The sequence below is a fragment of the Canis lupus genome, chromosome 12 (assembly GCF_003254725.2).
Source record: "Canis lupus dingo isolate Sandy chromosome 12, ASM325472v2, whole genome shotgun sequence".
Taxonomy (NCBI): Eukaryota; Metazoa; Chordata; class Mammalia; order Carnivora; family Canidae; genus Canis; species Canis lupus.
In genome coordinates, this window is record NC_064254.1 from 47,770,800 (window position 1) to 47,795,241 (window position 24,442).

Consider the following 24,442-nt stretch of genomic DNA (forward strand, 5'->3'; position numbering starts at 1 on the left):
TTTCTCATAGTTCTGGAGGCTGGGAAATCCAAGATCATGACACCAACAGATTTGGTATCTGGCAAGAACCCATTCCTCAGAAGGCCATCTTTTCTCTGTAATCTCACATTGCAGAAGGGGTAAGCTAACTCTCTAGGGTATCTATTTTTTTCATTTTTTATTTTTTGTAAATTTATTTTTTATTGGTGTTCAATTTATCAACATATAGAATAACACCCAGTGCTCATCCCATCAAGTGCCCCCCTCAGTGCTCATCACCCAGTCACCCCCACCCCCCGCCCACCTCCTCTTCCCCCACCCCTAGTTCGTTTCCCAGAGTTAGTAGTCTCTCATGTTCTGTCTCCCTTTCTGATATTTCCCACTCATTTGTTCTCCTTTCCCTTTATTCCCTGTCACTATTTTTTATATTCCCCAAATGAATGAGACCATATAATGTTTGTCCTTCTCCGATTGACTTATTTCATTCAGCATAATACCCTCCAGTTCCATCCACATCAAAGCAAATGGTGGGTATTTGTCGTTTCTAATGGCTGAGTAATATTCCATTGAATACATAGACCACAGCTTCTTTATCCATTCATCTTTCGATGAACACCGAGGCTCCTTCCACAGTTTGGCTATTGTGGACACTGCTGCTATAAACATCGGGGTGCAGGTGTCCCGGCGTTTCACTGCATCTGTATCTTTGGGGTAAATCCCCAGCAGTGCAATTGCTGGGTCGTAGGGCAGGTCTATTTTTAACTCTTTGAGGAACCTCCACACAGTTTTCCAGAATGGCTGCACCAGTTCACATTCCCACCAACAGTGCAGGAGGGTTCCCCTTTCTCCGCATCCTCTCCAACATTTGTGGTTTCCTGCCTTGTTAATTTTCCCCATTCTCACTGGTATGAGGTGGTATCTCATTGTGGTTTTGATTTGTATTTCCCTGATGGCAAGTGATGCGGAGCATTTTCTCATGTTCTTGTTGGCCATGTCTACGTCTTCCTCTGTGAGATTTCTGTTCATGTCTTTTGCCCATTTCATGATTGGATTGTTTGTTTCTTGGGTGTTGAGTTTTATGAGTTCTTTATAGATCTTGGATACTAGCCCTTTATCTGATCTGTTATTTGCAAATATCTTCTCCCATTCTGTAGGTTGTCTTTTAGTTTTGTTGACTGTATCTTTTGCTGTGCAAAAGCTTCTTATCTTGATGAAGTCCTAATAGTTCATTTTTGCTTTTGTTTCTCTTGCCTTCATGGATGTATCTTGCAGTCTAGGGTATCTCTTTAAATGGGTGCTGATATCAGTCTTGGGGATTCCACCCTCATGAACTTATCACCTAAAAAGGCCCCACCACCTAATAGCATCACATTGAGCATTAGGTTTTAACATATGACTTTTGGGGAGAAGCAAACATTCAGGCCACAGTTAGGAACTGATGTTACATCTACATTTAAAAAGAATTTACTGATCACCCATTAAAAAGCTGACACCGGGGAAAATACATCCAATCTCATGCTTTTGGATGAGCAATACCAGACGAAAGCAAGTAAGCCTAATACCAAAGTTTGTCCAGAGCTGTGTGTTCAAGGCAGCATGGAAGAGTGCAGGTGCTGGGAGGTTCCCCATCATCTCACTTAGTGGCTGGCAAGAGGTTTGCTTTAGGTTTGCTAAATTTGGCCCCCAAATCATTTTGTCCTCAAAATTTGGTGTCATGTTTAAAGGGACTCTAAATAAAGTGGTAAATTTCATTTTAATACCATCCTTGTCAATGAGGATCGTACTCCTGAAAATGTGTCAGCAAGTTGACAATACTAACTCTACTATCTCCACTTTTTCTTCTCTTTTCACCACTGAGATTTATCCGAGTTTAAGAGAAGTACTGCAGCTAACAGTAAGTTTTCCAGAAATTTGAATAAGTGAAGTTACTAGGAGGATGTCTTGTCAAAAAGATATTAAAAAAAAAACTATTTATTCAAATGAAGAAAGCATAAAAAGTGTATCATGTATTGGCACACATTTTGGTAGACATTTTTAATTCTTTAAGGGACATACAAATTTAAAAAGCACAAAGAAAGCAAATAATCACAGAAATGTGCTTGGTAATAAACTATATATAACCTGAAAATCAGACCAGTAGTTAATTAGAACTGTTCAAAGTTCTTTCACTCATGGAAGACCAAGACTTTTATTAGATTTTTAATTAAATTTATAATTAATACTCTGTGCATATCATGTATGAAGGCATGTTTACACAGTGTAATTTTAATCATTATTATATTACCTCTCAAAAAAATAAGCAAACTATAAGAGGTTTCCATGTTCAATATACAGAATCTTGTCTCTCACACGCTGTCACTTCTGTGGGAAAACAGAAACTGGTTGGATAAGAAATACGCTGATTTTGCTTATTTTTAAATTATGAAGGTAGTGTGAGCTTTTGGTAGCTCTGAAAATAGAGTAATCTCTAATGAAACATATGCATGAAGGGAGCCATTAAGACATATTTTATCTTCTTTATCTAGGCTTGTGATAAAATGTTCCCTACTGATGAAAAAGAAGAAAAAGTGCTGTGAATTGAAGAGCTGAGCTCTCTCTGTCAAGGGACTAATGATTCTTGCGTTAAAATGTAAATGGGGCAGTCTTGAGTGCTTTAAAATTTGTGAGGAAAGACTGGAATTGTCATTATGGTGTCATTACTGTGGCTCCCCACAGGAGTGATTATAAAGATGGGGGTGGGGGTGGGAGTATGAACTGAACCTCAAAGTGCCAGGAGGCTTCCTGCAGAGTTGAGCCCCATCAGGAGTCTGCCAGGACCATGAGGATTGGGGGATTCTGAAGAAAGCAAGTAAAGAAGACCAAGGGAATACATTCCAGAAGGTCAGCCTGGAGAGACAGAGAAGACTGGGATAGAGGCCCATGGCCACCGGCCGCATAGGTATGGATGGGAGTGAAAAGACTATGCTTTAGGGGACAACCAAACTGGATCAGTCTAGGGCTCAATCTGAGAAGGATTTTATTCTTCCAGAAGCAGAAAAGGGCTCAAAGGCAGTAAATTGTCCTTGGACTGGGAAGTAAAAATGTAATGAACCAAAGTAGAGGTCCATGCCCTTCTGAAACTATGAAACTCCTCCCCTCTCCCCCTCAAAACAAAACAAAAGAAAAAGCACAACAACAAGTCACTGACATAGAAATGAAATGATAAAACTTAAGTAGGGAGTTCTTATGATCTGAAAGAAAAGTGTCAACTAGACTACCTGAAAGCATTTATTGTTTCAGATTTGTGCTAAGAGATTTGATTAACTCACGATTATATTTGTGATCTGCCCCTCCACCCCCTGCAACTCTGCTGTTTATTCCTAAATTCCTTTACACTGAAGTAAAATTTAATTGTGCATTTGAAATGAGTCTGTGTTAAACTAATGGATGGGATGAAATGAAGGCTTGTCTTCTGAGGAGAAATGGAAATCCATAGCTTAAAAATTAGACTTTTAATCAATTCTTACACCCCTCTGTCTCCCCTTTCCACCCCCAACCCCCTAGACCAGGTGTAGTGCTAACAGAAGCCAGGTTTTTCCTATCAAATTGCACCACCCACACACATTCCTTTAATCTTTGCCTGTAAGATTCATTTTCCATATTATATAGAGCCTTCTCCTTCTGTCCACATTCTATTTAACGTGGAGTAACAAAACCTGGGTACCACATATGAGCAAGATGTCATTCTCAGTGTGGCATTTGCTGTCCATGTCAGGTTGGGTTTGCCAGGCAACTTGCAGCCCAGGCATCTACAAGCTGCTCTTTGCGCAAGGTTAGATGTATACCCCCTTCTAGGGAGGTAAGTAGCAATAGAAGCCACATAGAAATGGAAATGGTGGGCCCTGAACTTGGTGACTGGGCTTGTTTTAGATCGGTTAAGGATTTATTCATCATCTAGCTGGAGGGGAAATGTGTACGTGTTCTCAATAGTTATGAGTTAAATGCCAAAATATAGGCACACATTGCTGGCAGTCCTTTTAATGATAGGATGAAAAGCTTTCAGAGATGAGAAGGTAATGGTGGGGAGCAAGGCTGTGACAAAAATAGAGACTTCATAATTTGTCTCTCCTCCACACTCCTGAATTAGAATGTATGGGAAATTGACTCTGGGGTAAAGCTATTTCTGCTCTCCTCTGCTCTCATCCATTTGAAAATGGATGAAAATGCATTGTACAGATGAAAATGCTGAAAAATTATAAACCCAGAAATCTTAAGTACCATGATGTAACAAAATATAAAAGAAATGAACAGGGATGTCTAAAAAATATTTTACTTAATACAAGTCTGATATAACTAGGAAATTTGATAAGGCTGGAAATTAATCAACCTATTATTCTGGAAACAGAACAAGTTAGGCTAAGGATGTGTAGTAGATAATGTAGAAAAGAGGACTTTTTCCCCTCTCTGGAAATACTGTTATTCAAAATAAGTTTTCAAACTTTTAAATATGAAAATTAATATGAGAATTTTATGTATAGATATCTCTCATACAGTAAGAATTTGTAGCAAAAACTTAAAATACTTCCTGAATTTTATATTTTTTACAAAGGCTAGTGACTTAAATATATTTTCAGTTGCATCATGCTTTTCCAAAATCATTTTGTTGTGTATGCACGCTTTCTCCATTTCATATTTTTACAAAATTTAATTATATACTTGTTTTTGTCTTCAAGATGATTTTAAAATAATTTTATATTATGATCAATTCTACTCTTTGTAAATTCATTTGTAAGATTTTGAATATGCCTTTCAACTGAACAGTCTATTTATTTATTTATTTATTTATTTATTTATTTATTTATTTATTAAAGATTTAATTTAATTATTCATGGAAAACATACAGAGAGAGGCAGAGACAGGAGAGCAGGCTCCATGCAAGGAGCCTGATATGGAATTTGATCCCAGAACTCCGGGATCACACCCTGAGCCAAAGGCAGGTGCTCAACTGCTGAGCCACCCAGGCATTCCTGAACAGTTAATTATATCAGAAGAACAATTTTTCAAGTGGAATCTTTTCTCATACATTATCTCCCACTATTGTAGTCAGAAGTTTGAAAGTTTTTAATAATGTCATTCCAAAAGTATACGTTAAAATATCTGTTCCAAAAGGCAGATAGCTTGAGAAAAATAGATAAAAAGCATTTAACATACTTGCTTATATTATTAAAAAAAATTAAAAAATATATTTTGTACACTAGCTCTATCTACTGAAAAGACCTCAAAACAGTGACAAACCCAATAGCGAAGAACACTTCTAGTACCCAGATTGTGTCTCTAATTAACCATTTTCCAACAAAATGAACCAAGACTTAATGGAGAAATGGTTGACTTAAGGTCCAGGGCAAGAGGAGCTTGGCATATCATATATGAAAGCTGGGAAGTGGTTAAAGTCTGTTGGAGTCACATCTACAAAGCCAGGAAGCCAACTCGAAGTGGCCTCCACCCACTCATGCAATATGGGATCACTGGATTATCAGATATATGAGATGTTTGAAATGAAATCCATCAAATATATTTAAATTTCAAGTTCATAATAACATAAATAAAACCTCATTGGTCAATGTGGAAAAGAATCGATTCATTTTTAAAACTGGTAAATAAGGGGAAAAAAATTGAACCTGAATCCCATCACCATCTGCATATAGCTACCAAATTATAGGAAATACTTAGAAGAATGTGTTAAACTATCTCACGGGGATGCAGTTAGCAGATCCAGAAACTCTATAGGGCAAACAAATAAACCAAAGCTCTTTTTAATAAATAAATTGCAAGGAAAAAATAAGAAGAGAGTCACCAGTAAAATAAATAATTGAGGCATCAACCAATTGCAGTGCATGGTCATTATTTGATGCTGATTCAAATGAATGATTTTAAAATTTGGGGTTAAAAGGAAGATTTGAACACTAACAAGTTATTTGGTGACAGTAAGGAATTACTGTTCATTTGTTTAGATGTGATATGGTATTATATATTACACTTTTCAAAAAGAGGTCTTATCTTTTAGAATTACATATTTACAGATAAACTTTGCTTCAAAGCAATCCAGATGGCCAGCAGAGATTGGAGACGTGAGTGGGAATATAGATGAAACAGGTTTGACCATGAGCTGGTGATAGTTGAAGCTGGGTGCTTGTCCCTGAAGAATCACTATTTTACTTTCTTTGCTCCTGCATATGTTTGAAATTTTCCATAATTAGAAGATCAGCAAGTATTTTAAAGAGTTTCTAATACCTTTTTTTTTTTGCCTATGTAAATTAAAGTAAAAAGAGGGGAAAAACCCATGACCAACCAAGAAGATCTCAAAGAGAGATGACTCAGAAATCTTACTTCTTTTAATTAGTAAAGTCAAAGCTGAACTCTATTTCTGAAACTTTTCTTCCTCTGCCAAGACTTCTGTCAGTCATTGTCAACCTGAGGAGTTAGAGAAGGTATGCACTTCTGCACTTCTCCAAAGGGAGGTAAGCTCTGTTGCAATAGCAAGCTGTGCTGCTGAGACATGAAACAAACTCTTTTATTCTCAAAAGTCTCTCAGGATGTTCTGAATAGTAAGGACAATAAGTTAATAATGTATGTGTACTTAATAAATGTCCATTTATTTAAAAGCCTCCAGAAGAAAATTTTCAGAAGGAAATGTAAATAAGTATGAAAACTGAACTTCAAATTTCAAAATATCATAAAGGAAAATTTTATCTATTTATTTATTCATATATCTAACCACAAACTTTCTTTGCATTCCTATCTTTTGGTAAACAAGATAAAATCTTTGTCCTCAAGGAATTCAAAGTCTTAAAATGAAAAACAAATCAATGATTACAATTTACGGTTATAAATATTATAATAGTGTCTGCTTTTTCACCCTTCTGCCTTAGCACCTAGCAATATGTGGCATGAAGAGAATCTAAGTAAATATTTTATGGATGGGTAGGTGGATGAATGGTGTTATGGAGGGATGTGGTGCAAGATAAAGTAGGAGAGATAGATAAAGGTCAGCCTGAAGAAGTGCCAGGAATACCTTGCTGGAAAAAGAATCTTTGTCTTGAAGAGTAGGGCTTGTTTGTTTTTGACACACATTATCTTTTTAGAGAAGTTTAACATTCACAAAAAATTGAGCAGAAGGCACAGGATTTCCCATATACTCCCTGCCTCTACATGTGCACAGCCTCCCCTTTATCAATATCCAGAGTGGTACATTTATCACAATTGATGAACTTACATCATTAAGAACTACCCAGAGTTCTTAGTCTACATTAGAGTTAACTCTTGGCATTATACATTCTTTGAGTTTTGGCAAGTGTATAATGGCATGTATCTACCATTATAGTATCATACAGAGTTCACGCATACGTTGAAGATACTGCAGGTTCAGTTCCAAACCACCACAATAAGCAAATATCACAATAAAATGAGTCAAATGAATTTTTTGGTTTCCCAATGCATATAACATTATGTTTACCCTATACTATCATTTATTCAGTATGCAATAGCATTACATCTTTAAAAAACAGTGTATATGCTTTAATTAAAAATACTTTATTGCTTAAAAAATGCTAACCATCATCTAGCTTTCAGTGAGTCATAATCCTTTTGCTGGTGGAGGATCTTGCCTTGATGTTGGTGGCTGCTGACTGATCAGAGTGGTGGTTGCTGAGTTTTGGGGTGGCTGGGCAATTTCTTAAAATAAAACAATAATGAAGTTTGCTGCACTGATTGACTCTTCCTTTCACGAACAATTTCTTTGTAGCCTGTGATGCTGTTTGATAGCCATTTTACTGGCAGTAAAACTTCTTTCATAATTGGAGTCAATCCTTTCAAACCCTGCCACTGTTTTATTAACTAAAGTTATATAATATCCTCAATCCATGCTATCATTTCAACCGTTTTCACAGCATCTTCATCCGGAGTAGATTCCATCTCAAGAAACCATTCTCTTCACTCATCTGTAAGAAGTAGTTCCTCATCCCTTCAAGTTTTATCGTGAGGTTGTAGCAATTCAGTCCCATCTCCAGGCTCCAGTTCTAATTCTAGCTCTCTTGCTCTCTCACCACATCTGCACTTACTTCCTCCACTGAAGTTTTGAACCTCTCAAAGTCATCCATGAGGGTTGGCATCAATTTCTTCCAAACTCATATTAATGTGATATTTAAACCTCTTCCCAGAAGTCATGAATGTTTTTAATGGCATGTAGAATGGTGAATTTTTTCCAGAAGGTTTTCACTTTACTTTGCCCAGATCCATCATAGGAATCACTATCTATGGAAGCGATAGCCTTACAAAATCTATTTCTTAAATGATAATACTTGAAAGTCAAAAATACTCCTTGATCCATGGGCTACAGAATGAATGTTGTATTAGCAGGCATGAAAGTAACATAAATTTCATTGTACATCTTTATGAGAGCTGTTAGGTGACCAGGTGTATTGTTAACGAGCAGTAATATTTGGAGAGGTATTATTTTTTCTGAGCAGTAGGTCTTACAATTGGGTTAAAATATTTAGTAAACCATATTGTAAATAGATGTATTGTCATTCAGGCTTTTTTGTTCCATTTGTACAGCACAAGCAGAATAGATTTAATAGTTTTAATCCTTAAGGGCCCTAGAATTTTCAGAATGGTAAATGAGCTTTGGCCTCAACTTTTAGTCACCAGCTGCATTAGCACCTAACAAGACAGTCAGCCAGTCCTTTGAAGCTTTGAAGCCAGGCACTGACTTCCCTTCTTTAGTTGTGAAAGTCCTAGAATGACAAATTCTTCCAACATAAGACTATTTAATCTGCATTGAAAATCTGTTGTTTAGGGATGCCTGGCTGGCTCAGCAGTTGAGCATCTGCTTTCGGCTCAGAGTGTGATCCTGGAGTCCAGGAATCAAGTCCCACATTGGGCTCCCTGCATGGAGCCTGCCTCTTCCTCTGCCTATGTCTCTGCCTGCCTCTCTCTCTGTGTTTCTCATGAATGAATAAATAAAATCTTTAATAAAAAAAAAAGAAAGAAAATCTGTTGTTAGTATAGCTACCATCATTAAGCACCTGAGATAGATCTTAAGGATAACTTGCTGCAGCTTCTCCATCAGTATTTGCTTCCCCTTAAACTTCATGAACCATTGATCTATGCGTCTGTTTTTGTGCCAGTACCACACTGTCTTGATGACCACAGCTTTGTAGTACAACCTGAAATCTGGCATTGTGATGCCCCCAGATATGGTTTTCTTTTTTAATATTCCCCTGGCTATTTGGGATCTTTTCTGATTCCACACAAATCTTAAGATGAATTGTTCCAATTCTTTGAAGAAAGTCCATGGTATTTTGATAGGGATTGCATCACATGTGTAAATCTCCCTGGTAGCATTGACATTTTCACAATATTAATTCTGCCAATCCATGAGCATGGAATATTTTTCCATCTCTTGTGTCTTCCTCACTTTGTTTCAGAAGTGTTCTGTAGTTTTTAGGGTATAGATCCTTTACCTCTTTGGTTAGGTTTATTCCTAGGTATCTTATGCTTTTGGGTGCAATTGTAAATGGGATTGACTCCTTAATTTCTCTTTCTTCAGTCTCATTGTTAGTGTATAGAAATGCCACTGATTTCTGGGCATTGATTTTGTATCCTGCCACGCTACCGAATTGCTGTATGAGTTCTAGCAATCTTGGGGTGGTCTTTTGGGTTTTCTATGTACAGTATCATGTCATCTGCAAAGAGGGAGACTTTGACTTCTTTTTTGCCAATTTGAATGCATTTTATTTCTTTTTGTTGCCTGATTGCTGAGGCTAGGACTTCTAGTACTATGTTGAATAGCAGTGGTGAGAGTGGACATCCTTGTCGTGTTCCTGATCTTAGGGAAAAGGATCCCAGTGTTTCCCCACTGAGAATATTTGCTGTGGGCTTTTCATAGATGGCTTTTAAGATGATGAGGAATGTTCCCTCTATCCCTACACTCTGAAGAGATCCATCCAGGAATGGATGCTGTATTTTGTCAAATGCTTTCTCTGCATCTATTGAGAGGATCATATGGTTCTTGTTTTTTCTCTTGTTGATATGATCTATCACATTGATTGCTTTATGAGTGTTGAACCAACCTTGCATCCCAGGGATAAATCCCAATTGGTCATGGTGAATAATCTTCTTAATGTATTGTTGGATCCTATTGGCTAGTATCTTGTTGAGAATTTCTGCATCTGTGTTCATCAGGGATATTGGTCTATAATTCTCCTTTTTGGGGGGTCTTTGTGTGGTTTTGGAATTAAGGTGATGCTGGCCTCGTAGAACGAGTTTGGAAGTACTCCATCTCTTTCCATCTCTCAGAACAGCTTTAGTAGAATAGGTATGGTTTCTTCTTTAAACATTTGATAGAATTCCCCTGGGAAGCCATCTGGCACTGGACTTTTGTGTCTTGGGAGGTTTTTGATGACTGTTTCAATTTCCTCCCTGGTTACTGGCCTGTTCAGGTTTTCTATTTCTTCTTCTTCTTCTTCCAGTTTTGGTAGTTTATGGTTTTCTAGAAATGCATCCATTTCTTCTAGATCACCCAATTTATTGGCATATAGCTGCTCATGATATGTTTTTAAAATCGTTTGTATTTCCTTGGTATTAGTGGTGGTTTCTTCTTTTTCATTTGTGATTTTATTAATTTGAGTCTTTTCTCTTTTGTTTTTAATAAGGCTGGCTAATGGTTTATCTATCACAGAAAAGAGAATCCAGGAGTGGCCCCTCAACTCTATGGTCAACTAATATTCGACAAAGCAGGAAAGACTATCCACTGGAAAAAGGACAGTCTCTTCAATTAATGCTGCTGAGAAAACTGGACAGCCATATGCAGAAGAATGAAACTAGACCATTCTCTTATACCATACACAAAGATAAACTCAAAATGGATGAAAGATGTCAATGTAAGACAAGAATCCATCAAAATCCTAGAGGAGAACACAGGCAACACCCTTTTTGAACTTGGCCACAGCAACTTCTTGCAAGATACATCTATGAAGGCAAGGGAAACAAAAATAGAAATGAATTATTGGGACTTCATCAAGATAAAAAGCTTCTGCACAGCAAAAGAAACAGTCAACAAAACTAAAAGACAACCTACAGAATGGGAGAAGATATGTGCAAATGAAAATATCAGTGAGGGTGACAGAACATGAGAGACTCCCAACTCTGGGAAACAAACAAGTGGTAGTGGAAAGGGAGGTGGGCAGAGGAATGGGGTGACTGGGTGATGGACACTGAGGGGGGCACTTGACGGGATGAGCACTGGGTGATATGCTATATGTTGGCAAATTTAAGTCCAATTAAAAAAAAAAAACCTTTATGAACCATCCTCTGCTGGTTTCAAACTTTCTTGTGCAGCTTCCTCACCTCTCTCAGCCTTCATAGAATTGAAGAGTGTTTGAACCTTACTCTGGATTAGCCTTTGGGTCAAGGGGATGGTGTGTATGGTTTGATGTTCTATTCGGACCACTAGAGTTTCTGCATATTAGCAATAAGGCTATTTCACTTTCTTATCAGTCATGTGTTCATTGGATAGCACTTTTAATTTCCTTCCAAAGCTTTTCTTAGCATCCAGAACTTTACTAACTGACACAAAAGGACCAGCTTTTGGCCCATCTTGGCTTTCCATAAGCCTTTCTCACTAAGCTTAATCATTTCTAGCTTTTGATTTCAGGTGAAAAACATGTGACTCTTTCTTATACTTGAACACTTAGAGGCCATTGTAGGGTTATTAATTGGCTTAATTTCAATATTATGTCTCAGCAATAAGGAGGCCTGAAGAGAGGCAGAGAGAAGGGGGACCAGCCAGTTGGTGGAGCAATCAGAACACTCACAACATTCATAGATTAATTTCACTGTCTTATATGGGAGCAGTCCATGGCAGCCCTAAACAATTACAATAGTAACATCAAAAATCAAAACTAACCATAACAAATATAATAATAGTGAAAAAGTGAAATATTGCAAGAATTATCAAAATGTGACACAGAGACACAAAGTGAACAAATACTGTTGGAAAAATGGGGCCAATAGACTTCTTAACACAGACTTGTCATGAACCTTTAATTTGTAAAACAAAACAAAATAGCAGTATCTATGGAGCTTAGTAAAGTGAGGCATAGTAAAACAGGTATGCCTATAGTTTCAGTGTCCTAATAATCTTCTGTGTTTTTTCTATTCAGCTCTTCCTCTTCTGGCTCCTAGAACTGATTTTTTACTGTCTCCATAGTTTTACCTTTTCCAGAATGTCATGTAGTTGGACTGATATAATTTAATGTAGTCTTTCCAGAGTGGCTTCCTTCACTTACTAATATGCATATGTTTCCTCTGTGTCTGTTTATGGCTTGATAATTCATCTCTTTTTAATACTGAATAATGTTCTATTATCTGGATGTACTACAGTTTATTTATCCATTTACCTATGAAAAGCTATCTTGATTACTTCCAATTTTTGGCAATTTTGAATAAACCCATTATAAATATCCATGTGCAAGTTTTTGTGCAGGAGGACTTAAGTTTTCAACTGATTCTAGTAAGTAGCAAGGAGAACAATTGCTGGATCATATGGTAAGAGTATGTTTATTTTTGTAAGAAACCACCAAACTGTCTTTCAAAGTGGCCATACCATTTTGTATTCTCATCAGCAAATAATGAGAGTTCCTGTTGCTCTTCATCCTCACCAACATTTGGTGTTGTCAGTGTTTTGGATTTTTGCCTTTTTAATAGACCAGTAGTGGAATCTTATGTAAATTAGCAGTTCATATGATGATATATGATGTTAAACATCTTTTCATATTTATATTTGCTATCTGTATCTTCTTTGGGGAGGTGTCTGTTAAGGTCTTTTGCCAGTTTTTTTAAATAAATTTATTTTTTATTGGTGTTCAATTTGCCAACATATAGAATAACACCCAGTGCTCATTCCATCAAGTGCCCCCCTCAGTGCCTGTCACCCAGTCACCTCCACCCCCCACCCACCTCCCCTTCCACCACCCCTAGTTCGTTTCCCAGAGTTAGGAGTCTCTCATGTTCTGTCTCCCTCCCTGATATTCCCCACTCATTTTTTGCCAGTTTTTTAATCAAGTTGTTTATGTATTATTGAGTTTTAAGAACTCTTTGTATATTTTGGATAACAGTCCTTTATTAGATGTTTCTTTCATAAATATTTTTTCAGTCTGTGGCTTGTCTTCTCATTCCTTTGACATTGTCCTTCACAGAGAGGTTTTTAATTTTAATGGAGTTCAGCTTATAAGTTATTTCAATTAATGGATTCTGCCTTTGGTGTTTTATCTACTGAGTTATCTCCATACCCAAGGTCATGTAGATTTTCTCCTCTTATCTTTCATGAGTTTTATAGTTTTGCATTTAACATCTATGTCTATGATCCATTCTCAGTTAGTTTTTGTGAATGTCTGTGTAAAGTTTGTGTCTAGATTCACTCTTTTTGCATGTGCATGTATGTAGATATCCAGTTGTTCCAGCACCATTTGTTGAAAAGACTTAGGAGGGATTTTTGTTTGTTTGTTTCTTTTAACTTTAAGAATAAGATGATATTTCTTAAAGAAGCCAAAGGAGGAGCTTCTAGTCTTTTATTTAACGTTCCAGGATAAAACTATACTTTTCATAATCAAAAAAGGGACTAATCACCAATATTGATCATTAAAGCAACTAATTTCTCTATCTCAGTCCTCTCCAAACAATTATTTATATATCCTACTATCCTTAAAACAGGATGACCTTACAGTTTTCAATTGTTATACTGGGCTGAACCATATTATTGTGGATTTAAAATATATAATTGATTTAATAAAAAAACAATCACATGAGATTTCTAACTCAAAACGATTAAAATATTTGTAAAACTTAAAGGAAAATTTAGTTCACAATATGATTATTTTTATAATAACTGTTTCAAATAACATGGGATTTTTATTTTATTGTTTAAAAATGCAAGCTGTAAAAGATAATTCATTCCAATAAAATTATTATAATTAATAGCATAGAATTGTTGGTGCCACTCAAAAATTATAATAAAAGGAATAACTCCATTACACTAAGGAGAGACAAAGAGAAACAATACCATTAAATATAATTCACATGGTTCCTTGTATCCAGATTGCAAAACTTGAAGTTCACAATTGCTGTGACTGTAGGTGCAATATAGATGAAGCAAGTTTGTAAACATGTCCAATTCTTTTCACTAAGTTTTGGGAACAAAAAAAGAGAAAGTAAAATTCATTCACTCATTCATTCAATATTTACTAAGTCCCCACCACAACTAAATAAGTGAAGAGACAGTATTATAACAGATACAAAGATGTATTAGAGTTCCACTCTCAAGGAACAAACATTCTGTTAGGGTGGATAAGAATCTACCAAAACAACTTAGAGTTACAATAGAAAATAATCTGGAAATAAAAGCACAAATTAGTTGCTAGAGGTTTTAGGGAAGAAGAGAATTATTTCCAGCTGGGAAAATCAGGAAATGATTCATGAAAGAGAAAATACTTGGGCTAAATCTTAGGAAAGGAAGAAAACCTACTATCCCTTTCCACGCAGATGCTTTTCATAAAGAGCCTGCTTATTTCCCAAATCTCAAGTACATTAGTGGGAGGAGGTTGATGTTCTACTCTTGCACCCTAGTCTTGCTTCTTTTTTATTTATGTATTTTTAATATAAATTCAAGTTGCCAACATATAGTGTAACACCCAGTGCTCATCCCATCCCCAGTCTTGCTTCTATACTATTAGCACTCCTCCATTTTATGAAAGCTCTGTTCCTCAAAGATTCACACCATCGAACTTTTCATCCTCTCCCCCTCCTCATTGCTGTCAACCAATAGCCTCTGGTCATTTTCTGTTAATTACTACTGACCGTGGTTCCTAGAGTGTCTTCTTCCTCTTCACTCTGACCTCTTCTTATTCTTCCTGTATTCAACACACATATAGACAGGGCTGGCACTTAAACTTGTGCAAGTCTGGAAGACCAACTCTATCACCATTGCTACCATTGATCTGTGTAGTTATTTTGATAAATTCTGGCAGGTGATGGTAAAACATCTTGTGACAGAGGTGCCATTTTCTAACTTGCATAAAGCTGCCACACTGTCTCCTGGCAGGGTTGTTTATGGATAATTCATTCAATACTTTGGCCCCTTTGTTTTTTTATCTTATTCTCACCCATTGCCTTGACCACCATTTTACCTCAGCTATATGATCTCAGAATCATGCCCTAAATTTTATCACCCCAGAGACTAGACTACCTCACAATGAATCCAAAGACTCTGCTTCCCTGTATTATCCTCCTGTCTTCCTAGCTCATTTACTCAAGTAATCTTTGAAACAATTTTCCTAGCTAGTTAATGCCACTAATTCATTCCCTCTTCTATTTTCTCTCTGCCCATTATTTATTATCATCTTTTATTCTCTCCTATCTAGCTTAGATTTCATGATCTTTCATTAGAATCATTCTGTTACGTATACAACAGAACAACATCTTTTCCCTCTCTTCCTCTTTCACATTTTCTTGAGGGGAAAAAAAAAACCCACACAATCCTGGATGAACCCAACATCTGCCTTCTCTGGCTGGCACTCATGCAAATGGGCATTGATGAAGAAAGCTCACAGTCACCAGATGGTTACTTTTTAATCCATCCCGTAGCAGTCTTCTCACTCATGCAATTCCAACAACACCTTTCATAGACCCTATAACAAACTGAGTTCTATTGCCTTTGCACATGTTGTTCCCTTTTCTTGGAATGATTTTCCCCCAAACTCCTGGCATGGTTTAACCACTATTTGGCTATCAATTCTCAGCTTAATAATAATAATTAATAGCTAATATTCACTGAGCACATTTTTTGGGTCTGGGGATTTACACAAATTAGTCAATCTTCTCAATATCTTTAGTTTTAGATAGTATTACTATCTTCATTTTAAAGAAAAGAAAGTTAAGGATTAGAGTAAATTAAGGATTAGAGTCCAGTAATTTATTCATGATTGCACATGGAGAATAGTACCTGCAGAATTTGGACCCATGCTAGCTGACCATAGGTCCTATGTACTTAGGTAACCTATTCTGTTGCCCTATTTGGGGCTGTCTCCCCACTCTCTCCTGCTACTCCTCCACAGATATGTCTTCCTAATGTCACCCTAAAAATATTTTCCAATAAGTTCCTCAATGTGTAATTATACATTTATTTGCTTAGTTATGCCTTGCATCTTCATTGTTTCCCTCCTCTAAGTAGACCTAAGCTCCAAGGGGTCATATGTCTACTTCACATATCACCGTGTCTTTAGGGCCTAGCAATGTGCCTGATTTATGACAAAATCAGTCAATGCAGGACACCTGGATAGCTCACTGGTTGAGCATCTGCCTTCAGCTTAGGTAGTGACCCTCGGGTCCTGGGATCCAGTCCTGCAACATGATCCCTACAGGGAGCCTGCTTCTCCAACTCTGCCTATGTCTCTGCCTCTCACTGTGCCTCTCATATAAATTAAATCTTTTTTAAAAAATCAATCAATGCAGAGTAGGGCACACCTGGCAGAGCTGAGTGTGAACAAAGGTCCAGCAGGAAGAATTGGGGCACTCTAACATGATGGCCTCACGTAGTTGTGAGATGATACTTTCCATCCCATAGGTTGGCACTGGCAAGATAAACAAGGCTAGAGAACTGACAAATACCATATCAAACCAAAAAGTGGAAAGCATCCTATTTTCCAGAGCTGAGGATCCCCTCTATTTCTTGGGAATATGGGGCTGGCTCACTTCACTCTGAGTTGTGAGCTGAAGTGGCATCAGAGTGGACTCTTTCAGCTCCCCACATGGGTTCCTGTTGAGACTCAAGGACACTTCCCAGACAAGGAAGGATGGAACTATCAGGGCATAGATCACCACAGCAAGAACTTCTGAGGAGGCAAAGAGTGTGAGATAGATAAGTAAGACAAGATCAGTAAACAGCAATAGGGTAGAATTTTATCATATTTGACCAAAAGTCATTCCAATGCTCTTGACACAGCAAAGGGAAGGTACATGCAATCTTTAAAATAACTTACAAAGGTCAAAACAGAACAAAGCTGAAGTGAACTCTTGAGTGTACAAAATGGTAACATTCACAGCATTAATTTTATGAGGGGAAACTTTAGGGCAATATTCTATCCCTAGGTCATTTTAACTGCACTGTCTAATATGGCTCTAACTCTAAATTTTAAAGTAGAAAGTGCAAAGAGTCTCTAAAAATTGTGACATGTTTATGTGCCATGATAAATTACTTATTTTTTTATCTTGTTTAAGAGTTACGCTTTACAATGTCCTGGAGAAATCTGCAGCTTGATACCACATGTTTATGGCAGAATAAAAGATGCCAGGAAGGTGTGGGCTTTATGGGGTAAGGAGACTTAAAGCTGAACTGGAGTTGCAGCAAACATTAAGAGAGGAAAGACAGCAGGATGATTAAGCCACAGCTTTCAGATTTCTACACACATTCTGTGCAGAGCAATAACTTTTGCCATGGAATCTAGAGCTCATCTTGGCTACTAAGATTTCTGTGATAATGAAGTCCAGAAGATTCTAATTTACCTTGACTTTCAGGAGGAGTTAATGAAGAGAATCAAAGAGGTCTAGAGTCCAGGGCAACTCAGCATAGGTCTACCTACCTACCTCTGACTACCTAGTAGGTGGTAGACAGTTGCTCCTGAATGCTGCCTCTAGCTGGTGTATGCCTGAGAGATGACATCAGGAGCACAGAAGACCCCATTGGTGTCTGACTCTAATTCTATGGGGTCTTATTCTTGCAAGCATTCATAACTCCCCACAGGAGTGTACTTGACCCATGCAGGACAGGCTAAAGGGCTACAGAACAAATGCCTATGGGAGCAGTCCTCAAACAATGGCAGCTAGGAGGTGGTGGATAAATGCATCTCTCGGGGACATTGCTGAGGTTTGCTGAACCCTAGAGGATTGAGACCCTAACTACCTTTTATAGGAATATTTAGAGTGACTATGGTAAAATGAACAGAAACTTGTGAAAATTACACTCATCCTCTCCTCTTTCTTGGTTATTATTATTCAATTTTGTAAATATGGAAACTAAGGCTTAAAAAGTTAAAGTGACTTAATTTTTTAAAACAACTTTATTGAAGTATAATTCATGTACCATCCAATTCACCCATTTAAAGTATAAAACTCTGTAGTTTTTAGTATAGTCACAGTTATGCATCCATCACCATAATCTACTTTTAGACTATTTTTGTCACTCAAAATGGAATTTGTTTTTGCAACAATAATAGAAAAATATTTAACCTATGTATAAGGTCCTATGCCAGGATCTGTGCCAGGAACTGGACATGTAGGTAAACAAGAAAGACATGTTCCAACTCTCATGCAGCTAAAATTCCAATGGAATGGACTGATAAATGCATAGAAAAATATGGTAACAAGATAATTGTTGGCTGTGATATGTATTGTCAAGGGAATAAAAAGGGTGAATGAGAAAAAGAGAAATAAGGACAAAACTTTGCATCCTAAGGTTGAGGACAGCCTCTCTGAGGAGATAGCATACAAGTAATTATTGAAGACGCATCAGGCAGATGAAGAAGGGGACAAGAACATTCCAGACTCGATGAATAGCAAGCACAGAGGCCCCAAAGGCTGAGTAGGCAGTGATATGAATTGATGTTGGAGAAATAGGAAGAAGGAAGATCCTGCAGGTCTGTATATACCATGAGAAGGCATTTGGATTTTAATCTAAATACATTGAGGCACCACTGAAATATTTTAATTATCAGGTGTCATGATCTAATCTATGCTTTTAAAAAATTTGTCTGTCTGCTCTGTGGAAAGTAGACACTAGACAGGCAAGAGTAGAACCAGGAGGACTGGATAGGAGCCCACTGCAATTGTCTGGGCAAGAGATGATGTTGACTTGGACTTGGTGGTAGCAGAGGAGATGGAAAGGAGTAGATGATAGGTTAGCAAATTGAATTTAAATATTTTTTTAAAAAATAAATAAAAATGTATTTCAGAAACAATAGGAAGTGAGAAAGTCAGTACAGTATGTAGAGTTTTCTGAGAAGGGTAGGAGAGAAATTAGGTGGTAAGCTGGAGTCAAGGGAAGGATGTTAGAAAATGAGAGGTACTGAAGCATGTTTGTGATTTTGGTGAGAATAATACAATGGAGAAAACAAGAGAGCATTGATGCCAAGAGCCAGCAAGGGAGAGCTGGAATGGGTGGAGTCCCCAGCAACACAGCAGAGCCTGGGTTGGTGGCAGAACCTGAATGGAATCCAGTTACCTTTGTGGCTGTCAGTGTTCTCTGACACTTAGGATCCTTAGGGATCCTCAGACTCACTTATCAGGAGGCTGAGCAAGTAGGGCTCCTAGTCTTGCTTTAACCAGAGCAGTTCTTGTTTTGTTTATTTTATATATGGGGCTTATGCTTACATTGTCATTTAAAGAAAGTGTTCTGCGTTCAGCGAACTTTGAGAACTATAGCACTATACTATGCTATTTGCCAAGAAGTAATTTGACAAATATCTCTTTAATTTTGAAGACATTCAAAGTCACACCTAAAGGAAAGAGTGCTTCCAAATTATTTCATTATCTAGGACTTACAGATTTGCCAGGATTGGTGAAAATTCAAGTGTGTGGCAAAGTACTCTTATAGGCCCAAAAGGCCAGACTCCAGTTGGTGGGTTTGTTGGATGGACTCAGGCTGATAAAGCTGCCTGTATCTCTGGCTGGGAGTGTGGGTGTGCTTGAAGGTGACTCAGGTGACCTCCACATGCAGGCCATGGAATCAAGTTTGGAATCTACATTGGATTCTCCTCCAGGAAATTTTTGACTCCCAGACAGCTCCTTCAGGGGGAGACAGCTCTTTCCAGAGGCATCATTTCTAGATATAACTGAATAGGCTTCTACTCAAGTTCTCCCATAAAAGTGAGTCAAACATGTGCAGGTCACTGGGAGTAACATTGTCACTTCTTAAAACATCATGATATTGATTTGGGGGGGCCCTGGTGAAGGAGTCTGCTCTGATGCCCTTCTCATCTTCATTCTCTGAAAGAACTTTGTCTTGGCTCAGCATGCATTATGAGAGTATCCTGGTTGTTCTTTTATTTAACACCATGAAAGAGTCTGGCAACATACACAAATATTCTGCACATATACAGATACATTCCAGCATAGTAGAAATAAACAAAAAAGAAACCACCTAGTTTACAGACAAAAGTTTATTAATGCTCATAAATTATATTATTTAGCAAAGAAATATTTAATAATTTATTCAATGAATATTTAAGGAGCATATTATTTGCCAAACACTGAGAGGAATTGACATAATAAAAAAGAATATGATTTCTACTGTCTTCTGAAAGAGATAAATAATTATGATAGTGTGTAATGCATGCTGTAATGGAATTAATTATAGAGTTATGGAGGCAGAAAAGTAAGTGAATAACTCTGTCACAGAAACTCAGTAATGGCTTCATAGAAGAATTTTGCCTAAGCAGGTCCATGAAGAATGCATAGGAGTTTGCTAGGTAAAGAAATGGCGGAAGGGTTTTCTGGAACCCTTCTGTTTTATAAGGACGTGTACAAAGCCATGAAGACCCTACAGGAGTCGATGGGTCTGAGACACAAATACTTCAGCATGGCCTGGATAAGGGGTAGGCCCAGAGACAGATGAACATGAGGCTAGAAAAGGAATATGGTTCTAGATCATTGCTTTCTATGCTAAAAAGTACCATTGAGTATTTCTAAGCTTTCTATGCCAAGAGTACCACTGAATATTTCTAAGCAAAGAGAGAAGCATGATCAGACTAGAATTTTAGGAATCTCTCTGTTGAAGAAGTGAAACTGGGAGGTGTTAAGGAAAGCTGTCACAGCAGCCTGAAAGAGATGTGAAGAGGGTAGGTAAGGCAATGGCAGGGTGACAGGAAAAAGACAGACAAGTTGGAGACTTATAGGGGTTAGAAATGAAAGATCTAAGGAAGAATGGATGTAGAGGGTGAAGAGTTGAGACTGATTCTAGTTTTCTGATCTGGTGACAAGGTAGTTTAGAATGCCACTAAGACAGGTGATTCGGAAAGACCAGCTGGTTTGAAGGCAGAGTGGAAAAAGTCCAGGATTTAATAATTATGTATGCAAACACGAGAGCATACATGCTTTATTTACTATCTATGTATAGATATTATCAAGACATTTACATTTACTTTGATAATCCTTTTGGCTACCATTGATTTATTTTTCTGATAATAAAGACAGATTTGCATTGACTCTTCTACAGTCAACTATTCTCCTTCTGTAATCACATCTGTGCAAAATCTGGGACCACGACGAAGGTTATAATCCACAGAGGAGAAAATCATCCTGCAGGATGGAACTCCCATCTTTGGAAGATTTTTAGCAGTATCTCTCACCAGGGGTTAACTGACTATGGATAATATCACAAACAATGCATTCCTATTGCCACTGGATTAAAAAAAAATACCCATTCTGCTATTTCCACATCAAAGCTTGTAGGAAATAAGCTGTAAGTGGGTTTCACACCATTTAAAGAAGCTCCTGACATTTTCGAAGTTCCCCTGGGGTTTGCAGTGAGTCTTTCTAGGAATACTGATCTCTAGGAAATGAGAGGAAAATTCCTTGCAAAATTTTATCTAAATAAAATAACAAAAGGAACACTAGATATTCAAACTTTTTGAGGGAATTGCACTTTTTTAAAAAATTAAAGAGTAACAGTCGTTGCAGTTTTCAACTTGCTTTTTGCTTTTGATTTTGTGGCAATGTGCATGCCAAATGGGGGATTTGATGAAGAGCGGTTGAGCATAATGAGCAGAAAATTGCAAGTGATCGATCCGTTATATACATTATCTCCGTGCCTAAGTGAAGAAGGTGGTGAAACTGTCCTTTGAATTCAAAACCATGCTAATCATCAATCTAGATAATTTTTCCAGTGGTATGTTTTGTTTGCTTAATTACCCAAACTGTCCACCCAGTGACTTCAAATCCATTACTAACTGCACAGCCCTCTGTTTTATCCTTGTTTGGTAGATAAGTATTTCATCTCTCTTTTTAAACAATGATATGCTTTTCATATGCTAACTTAATACTATTCTCAGTGTATGATTGAGTAGCAGATAGATTACAATGCTTTACCAAGTCCTTGAACTAGAGAAAAATATGGAGAGATCATATAATTCATCTTTGGTCTGTACCTAAGAAATAGATTTGTTAGTTTGGTAATTGATTTTCAGGGAAAGGTCCGTGGGTGTGTCTGTGCTGTTCATCACTGTATATCCAGCGCTTAGCACACTGTTTGGCACATTGTAGAATCTTTTTTGAATGAACAAAGAAATGAATAATAAATGAATGAATGAATGAATGAATGGTAACTTGCTATTCCTCCTCCCTATACCCCGAACTGCTCCACATATTATCACCAACAAGAGATGTTCATTCACTGATTTTCTTCATATATAGTGTCTTTATAAGGTGATCATATAAGTTATAGGCCAAAAGAGGACACTTTTGAGAATGAAAGGGATACTGTTAGTAATTACACCAAGACAAGAGGCACAAACTGGGACCATCACAGGCAAATTGGGACATATGACCACCCTATACATAAAGGATTACAAAGAAACTGGAGGATCAGAGAACATTGTTTTTGCCTCTAGCTCATGTCTTATCTGTTTTCTTGATGCCTTACTTGGCTTTATATAATTGATCTGACCTTATGAGCTGATTACTGAGTTTTCCCTTTTTTGCTTTCCAATTTGAATTTTGCATTAAAGTGGCAGGAAAAATGAGACTGTTCTAACTCCCATGCCTAGCTGCAGTTAACACACAGTCAGCTCAATGAGTGTTTGCTTAAAAAAATAAATTAAAAAAATAATAAAAATACTAAATAAATAAATAAATGAAAGAGGAAGAAGAACATTCTGGTTTCAAAATGGTAGAATGCAGAACTGGCAAACACTACTCCTACCCAAAATCAATACAAATGATTAAAAAGACATAAAAATTATTTAAAATTACATAATTTTATTTGTATAAAATACAAATTGAGAGGAACTTTTACTTAACAAGAAACCAATGAAAGTTTGAAAAATGAAAAGCATATGGTTTAAGATGAAGTTGGAAAGTCAGTTCTCAGAACATGCATAGGAGTAGCACCAAAAGAAGTCAATTGCCAGAGGGGCTTAGAAAGAACACCAGAGGTAATTAGCAAGTGTACCAGAGTGGCAGTAGCCAGACAGATACACACACACACACACACACACACACACACACACACACCAGTTATATCCATCTCCACCCAGGAGCAGTTGAAGCTGGGGACAGAATAACAAGGCAGTTCCTCTAGGTGTCCTCAATGCCTCAGAAGAATCAGGAGCATCTTTACCTCACCTGGTATCATGGCTTATCCCTCCATCACTCTCCCTACAAACAGCAGCTCCCTAAAGCCCACCAGGCTATCCAAAGAGAGTTAACAGAAAATCTAATAGAGAAGTTCAGTTACCAAAACAAACTCATAAGGAATTGATATCCAAAATATATAAAGAACTTCTACAACTCAACACCAAAGGACCACAAATAATCCAATCAAAAATGGGCAGAGAAACTGAAACTCATACAACACTGAATGTTAGTTATACTTGAACTTAAAAAAACTCATTAAGAAAGATGAAAATATTCTCAAATTTGGGGACCACCAAAACCATAAAAAAATGACTTTTCTGGGAAAAAAAATGAAGGATTTACACTAGTAGTAGTGTGGAACTAAACTTAAGCTTCTTTTATGTCATCAAGGAGGTAAGGAACCATATTACAATCAAAAAGCTAGAAAGGATGATTTTAAGATAGAACTGATTAGTTATTATGGAAGTGAAATAAATAAACCTTTGAAATGAGAAAATGTAAAAAATGTGCTGAATAGCAGAATAAACACAATTAAAGATTAAATTAGGGATCTGAAAGACTCCACCAAGAAATTATTCCAGAATATGGCACAAATGGAAAAAGTAAAGGAATAGTACAAAAGAAAAGTTAAAAAAACCAAACAAACAAACAAAAAAAACAAGCAAACACATAGAATAGGCCTGGAAATCAACCTCCATCCATTAGCGGTCCAAACTGAAAGAATATTGAAAATGCAGAAAAAACAATACTTAGTGACACAAAAGCCAAAAAATTTCTAGACCTGAAGGAAAACTTAAGTCCTAAAATTGAAAGGACTGCCAAGAAACAAACACAACAACAATATCAGTAGTGGTGACCAAACCCAGTTCTAGACGTTTCATTCCTAGGTCAAGCCTAAATGGAAAATCTTAAAAACTAAGATACAGAAAAATAACAAAATATCTACAAAAAATTGGAATCAAATTCACAGCATACTCCTCAGCAGCATCACTGTACACAAGAGCGTATTAGAGCACCCCCTTCA

General features: G+C 37.1%; 1 long non-coding RNA gene across 2 annotated transcripts in view; it reads left to right on the plus strand.

Annotated features, from left to right (window-relative positions):
- The window catches only part of LOC112658398 (uncharacterized), a 36,519-nt gene extending 25,193 nt beyond the window's left edge, over window positions 1-11,326 (plus strand). The window contains exons 3-4 of one of the 2 annotated variants that reach the window (XR_007401295.1): window positions 11-119; window positions 10,671-11,326. This is a non-coding gene — a long non-coding RNA (uncharacterized LOC112658398). Of the gene's footprint in view, window positions 1-10; window positions 120-2,504; window positions 4,460-10,670 lie in introns of those variants that run through there. The other variant, XR_003135667.3, reaches the window with a different exon arrangement.
- Window positions 11,327-24,442: the final 13,116 nt, after the last annotated feature.